The sequence below is a fragment of the Papaver somniferum genome, chromosome 5, assembly GCF_003573695.1.
Source record: "Papaver somniferum cultivar HN1 chromosome 5, ASM357369v1, whole genome shotgun sequence".
Lineage (NCBI taxonomy): Eukaryota > Viridiplantae > Streptophyta > Magnoliopsida > Ranunculales > Papaveraceae > Papaver > Papaver somniferum.
Window position 1 is genome coordinate 58587652 of NC_039362.1, and position 10151 is coordinate 58597802.

General features: G+C 37.0%; 1 non-coding gene across 1 annotated transcript; it reads right to left on the reverse strand.

The window, feature by feature from the left end:
* Positions 1-811: 811 nt before the first annotated feature.
* Positions 812-883, reverse strand: TRNAN-GUU. Its single transcript has one exon. It is a non-coding gene; the product is annotated as a tRNA-Asn (tRNA).
* Positions 884-10151: the final 9268 nt, after the last annotated feature.

Consider the following 10151-nt stretch of genomic DNA (forward strand, 5'->3'; position numbering starts at 1 on the left):
TTTTCTGCATTCGCGGTTTCCTCGTTAACAAAATCTTGCTGTGTCATTTACTTTTATTTTCTGCATTATAATTGTCTTATTATAATTAAAGTAAATTACACAAACGTTAATTCCTATTTACTTGATAAGCAATCCTATTGTGTTTGGTTAAGTCCGAACCCTTGTATCAATTAAACATACTTCGTCGTTGTATTGTCTCGATCTCGTATCCATAGACGATCACACGAAGTGTGAACCGATTAGTTGTATTGTCTCGACTTAGTCCATAGACAATCACTTTCGGAGAAAGGACTTATAGGTAGGAAAAGTTTTAGCTTGAGGTATATTTGGGTGCCCTCGCCTTTTCAATAGCGGGACTTGAACCTGCGACCATTAGGTTAAAAGCCCAATGCTCTATCAACTAAGTTATACACCCGATAAAGGATGGGCATAGGATTAGTAGAGCTTGAACTACGGTATTACTGTTATGAGCGGTACGTTTCAACCAATTAAACTATAAGCCTCTACAATAACAAATCGCTCGAGAGGAATGAAAAGTCCCAATCACTGTCCTTTGATGCCGAAAGTTCTCATAGTAGGGGATCTATGAACTGGGGGAGAGGCCAAGGACGAGCTCGAACTGTCATTCCAGGATTTGCAGTCCAATACATTTCCATTATGTTACCTAGCCAACTCACTGCGTCTCATAAACTCTTTTTCTATTATATTAAGTTAACTGGGAGAGGTAGCATTCGAACCTACGTAGGAAAAACTCCAATATATTTACAGTCTGTCGCTTTTGACCGCTCGACCACTCTCCCTAAATTGAATTCTCCTCAAGTAGGAATTGAACCCACGACCAATCAGTTAACAGCCGACCGCTCTACCACTGAGCTACTGAGGAACAACGGACGACATCTCTTATGATTATCTTTCTTTTAAGTCATTCTTTTCAACACTCTCTGTAGGATTTGAACCCACGACATCGGGTTTTGGAGATCCACGTTCTATCGAACTGAACTAAGAGCGTTTTCTTAGAGAAGAAAGCTGGCCTCTTGCAATCCAGGGTTCTGTACCAGCATTCCGATGTCTTTCTCGTATTCATTAGACCTGTCCAATACTCAAGTCCCTATGGTCTTGTTCCTATTTATGAATGCACCAATTAAATGAACCTAAGTACTAAAGAGTTGAAAGAAGAAGTGAATTTCACCAGCTGAGAAATGAACTTATATTAAAATGAAAGAACTTTTCATTCTTATACTAAAAGAAAACAACTGTATTTTTCCGAACGAACTCAACCCAACTAACGAAAGAAACTTCACTAATTAGACTTGGTAATGAATCTCTATCCTAAAAAGACTTGTACTCATTACGAAGCGCTATATCTGACAACCTGGTTTTGCTCACTTATTATACGAAATTCATGGTCAACACGATCTTGAACTACAAAAAACCTTGTCTTCAAAGTCTGGATATCCTCGTTTTGTAAGAGAAAGCCTTCTTTGTAAATAAATTTAACATGACATCTGCTTCCATTAGATTGTTCTGTGATAAAGATAGAACATATGTCTTAGAGCATAGCTCGGTCGACCTCGCATGCGTTGCTATCTCAAGCATGTTTTTCAATGTTAGTGATCAAAACTATGAGTCTTGATTTCTAGCCTACATAGCTAAGTCTCGGACTAGGATAGAAAAGTGTCGTTGAGCTCAAGGAATTCATGGCGATTCATCATACAACGACGAAGATCTACTCAAGGAACCGTGGAACTTCATCAACAAAAATTTATGTGGAGACTTGAACTTATCTATCACTCAAAATTCTATCTCTTTTATCTCCTACTTCTTACGAGACAAAAGTCGTATGCTATATAGACTGGATCATACACATTTGATATTTCGAGACGAGTATATCTCGCCTATCTATATCTCGAAATCATGTGTTGGTAAAGCGTTTCGCTTTGATCAAGTTTATCTTCACCTAGTGACGAAAGTCATGAAAAGTTTCAATTACTTTGAGAATTACTCTGACGCGAAACGGTCTGTGAATAACGGCTATATAACGTCCTCTAAGAATGTCTCAATGATTGGAATGAGAGCTTAGATTACATAACCATGTATTCCTTAATCCGAAGTTTTCGAACTTTGTTGATTGAGAGAAACCGGAGGAATTGTCTTTGCCAAGTCCGCGAACTCAGTCCGCGAACTGACGGAAGTTCTCGTACCGAGAATTTCTGCTGGGATTTTCTAAAAACTCGTTTGCGTTTTAGTCCACGAACTCAGTCCGCGAACCTAGTCCGCGAACTGGCGAAAGTCTCTTTGCAGAGATTTTCTGCTGAGTTTGGAAAACTCCATCGGTTGTCTTAATTCCCCGAACTTGTGTGTGAGCTTAAGTGGTTATGATCTAAAGATGTGCTTTGAACATGAAACTTAAATTACTAAGGAATGCTTTATGCAAACCGTGGCTATAAAGTTCATGAGACGATTCAATCGAATCGAATCATCTTTGTTTAAATTGTGTCTTGTGTAGTTACATAAGATCTCATAGAAATTGAACAACTCTTTAACTAGTTCATTTGAGTCAATTGAACTAGTTATGGTGAAGAAGAACAAGGTTAATATGAAATGCTCATATGGTAAACCTTTTGGGTTACTATGTTGAACCAACATACGCGTACACGTTTGAGCATGGTTTTCGCAAACCCAGTAAACGTCACCCAAGTGTGTGTGACAAGCTAAGTTTTCGAACTAACGGTTGAGAAATATTAGCTTGAATCTAAATCAGGTTTTCATCTAACGGTGAATATGGATTTCTTTGTAACTAAGGCAAAACCCTGATTTGAAGGCTATATAAAGGAGACATCTAGCATTGTGCAAAACTAATCCCCACACGTCTGTGTAATACTAGTGCGCTCGCTAGAGTCGATTCTCCTTTAACCTTTGGTTTTCTTCTCTAAAACCAGGTTAACGACTTAAAGACTTCATTGGGATTGTGAAGCCAGACCGATACTACTTTTATCGTAGTTGTGTGATCTGATATTGCGTCTTATATCGTACGAGTACAATTGATTGATTGGCTTGAGATCGTGAGAGTTCTCCGATAGGCAAGATAAAGAAGTCACAAACATCTTCGTCTCACTGTTTGTGATTCCTCGACAAACCGCCTGTGTAGTCAGGAAGGATTGTAGAGAGGTGATTGATTAAACTAGGCTGTTCTTCGGGAATATAAGACCGGATTATTAATTGGTTCTGTCACCTTGATTTCCTATCTTAAGACGGAACAAAACCTAGGGTTTATCTGTGGGAGACATATTTATCCTTTGATAGACTTTTCTGTGTTAGACAGATTTGTTCATTATCAAGTCTGCGATTTTGGGTTGCAACAACTCTTGGTTATGGGTGAGATCATCTAAGGGAATCAAGTGCGCAGTATCCTGGTGGGATCATAGGCATAGGAGTACAAATGTACCTTGGATCAGTGGGAAAATGATTGGGGTTCAACTGTAGTCCAGTCCGAAGTTAGATTGGAGTAGGCTAGTGTCTGTAACGGCTTAATACAATGTGTATTCAATCTGTACTAGGTCCCGGGGGTTTTCTGCATTTGCGGTTTCCTCGTTAACAAAACTTCTGGTGTCTGTGTTATTTCTTTTCCGCATTATATTTTATATAATTTAAATAATACAGGTTGTACGTTCGTGATCATCAATTGGAAATCCAACCTTTGGTTGTTGACTGATATTGATTGATCCTTTGACATTGGTCTTTGGTACCGTCCAAGTTATTCCTTGTATTTGATAAAAACTCTCTATTATTTTTATCTTGAGTAAAAATCAAATCAAGAGAGAGATAATAACTCCTTGAGATACTTTTATCTAGATTGAGTCTGACTGTCTAGTTGATTCTCTAGAAAAGTATTTCGGATTTAGTCCATACAGATTGCTAAGAGAAATATTGGGTGGTGTTGTTAGACCCCCGCTTTTTCAATTGGTATCAGAGCAGGCAAACACGTTAAAGACCTTATAAGTATGTGTTTGTGGCAATTGAGTCTGTGGACAGAATCTCATACGCATACCAAAATGCCTCCTAAAGCTGTCAACTTTGTCAAGTGTCTCGGAAATACCTCAAAGGATCACTCCTTAGCTGATTCTTCCGAATCCCGATGTAGGAAGACTGTCTCATCTTGTGTCAGCCAATCTTTCTCCAATGAGACATTGGACATAATGGCTAAAGCTTAAATGAAGCTCATCAGAATTTCAAAAAATTCTACAGAATTTGTTGATCTCAAGGATCATGTACAACTCATTGATGAATTCGAGAAGTCTATTGATCGTGAACAGGTACTCTACAACATGATAGGGTCATTCTCTAAGGAAATTGAGAAACTTCTTCAAGAAAACAATATACAGCGTGAAAAGATTTGTGATCTTGAAAAGCTAGTTAAAGAAGGCTCAATTAGAGAAAAATATTTAATCAAGACGCATTCATCCGATCTAGACAGACTTCGTGTTGAGAAAGAGAAACTTGAAACCTCACTTGCTCTAGCCCATAGACAGTGCAAATCCCTGGAAAAGGAAAACTCTGTCTTAATGAAAAGTTCTTCTACACAAACTAATTCTCATGAGTTACTGTACAGAATGAAATTTCCTCCAGAGGAAGATTGTGTCAAGAAAAGTTTTCATAACTTATAATCTTCTCCGGTGGCTATGAAGTTCAAACAAGTGCCTGTTATTACTTCTCCTCCACGAACCTGTACCTTGTGTGGAAAATGAATTCACTATTCCATCCATTGCTTTGCCAGAAAGAAACAAGTTTCTAAACTTCACAAATTGCTTCTTTCTACTGTCAATGGAGTAAATAGTCGGACGGTTGCTGCTGTAAAACTCCGTTTCACAGGAAACCAGGCATCTTATAAAAGTGACCTCTCTCCTAGAAATCATTACAGGACATTGGTAAACTCTAGTGGTATAAATAGTACTACCTATGAAAGCATGTCTTGTGCTTATAAGAACAACTCTGATAAATCTAAGTCTAGTGTACGGAGACCAATTTCGGAAAAACCCCTATAACCTATTTTTAAAGGTCCTAGACTTTGTTATCAGAAAGATTCCTCACCTGTGTTTCCCAGAAGGACTGTGAGACGTTCTCCCATATCTGGAAACTGCCAAGGAAGGACAAGAAAAGCTAAGTTCAGATATAATGGAGGTAATAACTGTTATTCTCTCAAAACCTATGGTGAGACTATGTCTCCCTCTGCTACCTAGTAGCAGAAAGTCTATTCTTGTGTCTAACTTGAGAGATACAAGAATGAGGATTTATGAGATGCTCAAGTTTTGTGCTATTTGTCTCCAGTTTGTATATCTTTTGATGTAATGTTGTTAGTACTTCTTTCTTTTGTCACTGTTATCTTTTGGAGATAGAGTATCTTTGAAAGCAACATGGTATGCAGTTTTCTTATTTTGGACCATTTGTACTTTGGCTGGCCCAGGAACGTCCGTATCTCCTCAAGAAACTTTAGGGTTTCCTGCTAGGGTTCTCTCGAACATATATAAGTCTTATATGTGTGGCTTTATTTTTCAGAAAGAACTCTATGGAATCTGTTCCCAAAGAAGAAGTGAACCCGATGGTTGAGGATGATCTCAAATGATATGATTCTGGTCAGGATTTTCTTTTAAAGAAGATGGTTGAAAGAAAAGAGTATAACTCTTGGATTGGAGAATCTGTCAAGGATCTGTTTCGTGTTCAAAATGATGTCAAGAACGAACTTGCTAACCTTCAACTGCAGATAAACCAGCTTATTGATGGACAAGCAAAAATCCTTGGTATTCAGAATATCTTGATCAGGAATCAGAAGAAAGTTATCCTTGACTGTGCAAAGCCACGTCATTATGCTCACACCATTGATCGAAAAGTCAACGTTCTAACTTTTGAACATGGTGTCTCTACGGTCAACAGGGTCAAGGATATCAATGACTCCTACTTTGATGGACCATTTCAGAGGTATGAAATCATCAAGGAAAACTAAGTTTTTGTTTTATGCCTAGTATGTCTTCTTTTTGGATTAGTTGGAAGAATAACTAGTGCTTTCAATAGCGATGATTGTGACTACACATAGCTATTTTTGTTTTCATCTTCTTATGGTTATTTTTTAGGTTTATTGGTTATTAAATTCAAAAAATATTTGGAGGATGATGTTATTGCAGTACTGATCTTTATGATTTTGTGATATTGCAATTTGATTATGGGATATGTATTGTTTGCGTCCGTGAACTTGAAGGTCCCATATGCGGTCAAAAGTAAAGTCGTTCATGAATTGGTATTCGTATTGATGAAAGGTCGAATGGACTTTTGACATTTACAAAAGTTATGCCTATGCAGTCATGTATTTGATGGAAAATAGGATAATATCTTTTGTTTGACAAGGATAAAGTCTATTATGTCGTTATGATGGAAAATAGAATAGGTCTTTGTATGTTATCCACGGTATTGATCTTCATTGATCCATTTTATTATGTATTACCGTGAAGGCTCCATTGTGTGTCTTATGTTGAGCACGATACAACTAAGTCGATTATTCTTATTGGCTTTGTTGGTTGTTCCATAAGATGCTATATGTTGAGCATTATGAACTAAATTAATCATCTTGGTTGGTTATTTAGTTATTTGCTCCGAAAGTCTTTTTTTGTCGAGTAAAATCTATTGACAATTAAATTGATTACTTTTGTGATTAGTTTGGTTGTTTGTATTCCTATTAGATTAATTATGGGTTCTCTTGTAATTAGTCTAGTTGATTTTTCATATATTCCACAAATCCTTGTGTTGAGTATATGAACGGCCATACTAATCATGTTCTATTGGTTAATGTAGTCGTATATTCCATAAGGTTTTTCCTTATGTTGAGTATGTGAACGATTAAGTTAGTCATCTCCGTATGATTATCTTAGTCGTAGCTCCGTAAGTTTACTTATGTTGAGCACTTTCAATTAAATTGATCACTTTTGTGGTTTGATTTAGTTGCGTATTCCAATTAAATTAATCATGGGTTTTCTTGTGATTAATTTGGTTGAGTTTTGGATATAGAAAATCATTTTTATGGTTTTTGGTGTCCAATTAAAAAAAAAAATCCTTATTTTCTTTTGAAATTAAGGTTGCTCTTGTTGTTCTTTCGGGAATGACATAAAATGGGGGAGAGTTCTTTTGAACTTGTGCTTAATGGTAATATCTTGTGGGGTGTGCGGCTGTGGAATTTTATAGGGGTTATCTTGTATCTTAAAACTCCTTTATGAATGCATTTAGCTTCGGCTTTATGATTGCATCTAAATTAAGTTGGTATGTATTTTTCTTTTAGTATATGAAATGTCTCTTGTGAAAATTTCATTATGATCCCGTTCTTGTACCTTTGCTAATTTTATTGACAAAAAGGGGGAGAAATAATGTAGTTCACACTACAAATACACATGGTTTTCGGATCATTGTGTAAGGGGGAGTTGTTTCCATAATCGAGATAGAGTATTGACTAAGGGGGAGTGATAAATATCACCGTAGTATTATTGTTAAAGTCGTGATGCAATTGGACTTTGATGTTACATAATAATACTATGTCATTGTATAATGATGATCGAGAATCTCGATTTCTCTCATTGTTATAGTTATGGATCTTCAACAACGGTGATGCTAAACTTACAAACTTTGGGATCATTGGAGTACTTGGAAGGACGAAAATTTCAGGGAACGTTGAAGATTAAACTATGGAATAGGATCCACTAAAGTTTATCTTTTTTGTATTCCATATGTATTAATAGTTTTTTCACTAAAATTGACAAAGGGGGAGATCGTTAGAGCATAGCTCGGTCGACCTCGCATGCGTTGCTATCTCAAGCATGTTTGTCAATGTTAGTGATCAAAACTATGAGTCTTGATTTCTAGCCTACATAGATAAGTTTCGGACTAGGATAGAAAAGTGTAGTTGAGATCAAGGACTTCATGGCGATTCATCATACAACGACGAAGATCTACCCAAGGAACCGTGAAACTTTATCAACAAAAAGGTATGTGGAGACTTGAACTTATCTATCACTCAAAAGTTTATCTCTTCTATCTCCTACTTCTTATGAGGCAAAAGTCGTATGCTATATAGACTGGATCATACACATTTGATATTTCGAGCCGAGTATATCTCGCCTATCTATATCTCGAAATTATGTGTTGGTAAAGCGTTTCGCTTTGATCAAGTTTATCTTCACCTAGTGACGAAAGTCATGAAAAGTTTCAATTACTTTGAGAATTTCTCTGACGCAAAACGGTCTATGAATAACGGCTATATAACGTCCTCTGAGAATGTCTCAATGATTGGAATGAAAGTTTAGATTACATAACCATGTATTCCTTAATCCGAAGTTTTCGAACTTTGTTGATTGAGAGAAACCGGAGGAATTGGCTTTGCCAAGTCCGCGAACTGACGGAAGTTCTCGTACCGAGAATTTCTGCTGGGATTTTCCAAAAACTCGTTTGGGTGTTAGTCCGCGAACTGGCGAAAGTCTCTTTGCCGAGATTTTCTGCTGAGTTTAGAAAACTCCACCGGTTGTCTTAAGTCCGCGAACTTGTTTGTGAGCTTAAGAGGTTATGATCTAAAGATGTGCTCTGAACATGAAACTTAAATTACTAAGGAATGCTTTATGCAAACCGTGGCTATAAAGTTCATGAGCCGATTCAATCGAATAGAATCATCTTTGTTTCATTTGTGTCTTGTGTAGTTACATAAGATCTCATATCAATTGAACAACTATTTAACTAGTTAATTTGAGTTAATTGAACTAGTTATGGTGAAGAAGAAGAACGTTAATATGAAATGCTCATATGGTGAACCTTTTGGGTTACTATGTTGAACCAACATACACGTACACGTTTGGGCATGGTTTTCGCAAACCCAGTAAACGTCTACCTAAGTATGTGTGACAAGCTAAGTTTTCGAACTAACAGTTGAGAAATATTAGCTTGAATCTAAATCAGGTTTTCATCTAACGGTGAATATGGATTGCTTTGTAACTAAGACAAAACCCTGATTTGAAGGCTATATAAAGGAGACATCTAGCATTGTGCAAAACTAATGCCCACACGTCTGTGTAATACTAGTGCGCTCGCTAGAGTCGATTCTCCTTTAACCTTCGGTTTTCTTCTCTAAAACCAGGTTAACGACTTAAAGACTTCATTGGGATTGTGAAGCCAGACCGATACTACTTTTATCGTAATTGTGTGATCCGATCTTCCATATTCTATCGTACGAGTACAATCGATTGATTTGCTTGAGATCGTGAGAGTTCTCCGATAGGCAAGATAAAGAAGTCACAAACATCTTCATCTCACTGTTTGTGATTCCTCGACAAACCTCCTGTGTAGTCAGGAAGGATTGTAGAGAGGTGATTGATTAATCTAGGTTGTTCTTCGGTAATATAAGACCGTATTATCAATTGTTTCATGTTCACCTTGATTTCATATCTTAAGACGGAACAAAACCTAGGGTTTATCTGTGGGAGAAAAATTTATCCTTTGATAGACTTTTCTGTGTGAGACAGATTTGTTTATTATCAAGTATGCGATTTTTGGTTGCAGCAACTCTTGGTTGTGGGTGAGATCAGCTAAGGGAATCAAGTGCGCAGTATCTTGCTGGGATCAGAGTCGTAGGAGTACAACTGTATCTTGGATCGGTGGGAGACTGATTGGGGTTTAACTATAGTCCATTCCGAAGTTAGCTTGGAGTAGGCTAGTGTCTGTAGCGGCTTAATTCAGTGTGTATTCAATATGGACTAGGTCTCGGGGTTTTTCTGCATTTGCGGTTTCCTCGTTAACAAAACTTCTGCTATCTGTGTTATTTCTTTTCCGCATTATATTTTATATAATTGAAATAATACAGGTTATGCGTTCGTGATCATAAATTGGAAATCCAAACTTTGGTTGTTGATTGATATTGATTGATCCTTGGACATTGGTCTTTGGTACCGTCCAAGTTATTCCTTGTATTTGATAAAGACTCGCTATTGTTTTTAGCTTGAGTAAAAATCAAATCAAGAAAGAGATATTAACTCCGTGAGATACTTTTATCTAGATTGAGTCTGACTGTCTAGTTGATTCTCTAGCAAAGTATTTCGGAGTTAGTCCATACAGATTACTAAGCGAAATAT